This window comes from Calidris pugnax, unplaced genomic scaffold (assembly GCF_001431845.1).
Source record: "Calidris pugnax isolate Ruff unplaced genomic scaffold, ASM143184v1 scaffold37, whole genome shotgun sequence".
In the NCBI taxonomy this organism is placed as follows: domain Eukaryota; kingdom Metazoa; phylum Chordata; class Aves; order Charadriiformes; family Scolopacidae; genus Calidris; species Calidris pugnax.
This window is the reverse complement of record NW_015090816.1, coordinates 70912-71321: the sequence shown is the minus strand read 5'-3', so window position 1 is coordinate 71321 and position 410 is coordinate 70912. Positions and strand designations below refer to the sequence as shown.

Here is a 410-nt window from a genome sequence, read left to right as displayed (position 1 = left end):
GCGAGCGCGGAGTCAGCAGCTCCCCAGCCCCGCAGACACCAGCCAGCATCCCCTCCCTCTTCTGCTCCAGCAACTCTGCACCTCCGTGCCCATTTCCAGCCACCCCGCGGAGGGACAGACCCCTTCTCTCTCACCCCCGGATGCCACTGCACAAAATCAAGGACCCCTCTCCCTCACCCCAGATCCACCGCACACAAGGAACCCCCTCCTTCCCCCCAGACACCACCGCATACCAGAAAGGACCCCTCTCACCTCTCCAAATGACAGCCCTCTGCAAACCCTCACCCAAGCTCCCAGCGCCAGGGCAGGGTCCCGCTCTCCAGAGAAGGCCTCGGGGAGGAATTTTCCAGCCACTCTCTGGAAATAACGGCAAACCCCCACCGCCACCCTTTTTTTTTTTTTTTTTTTTT

At 60.5% G+C, this 410-nt stretch overlaps 1 protein-coding gene across 1 annotated transcript in view; it reads right to left on the bottom strand.

Annotated features, from left to right (window-relative positions):
• The window catches only part of LOC106886608 (chromosome unknown open reading frame, human C21orf2), a 19444-nt gene that overhangs the window by 7192 nt on the left and 11842 nt on the right, over positions 1–410 (bottom strand). The window lies entirely within an intron of this gene.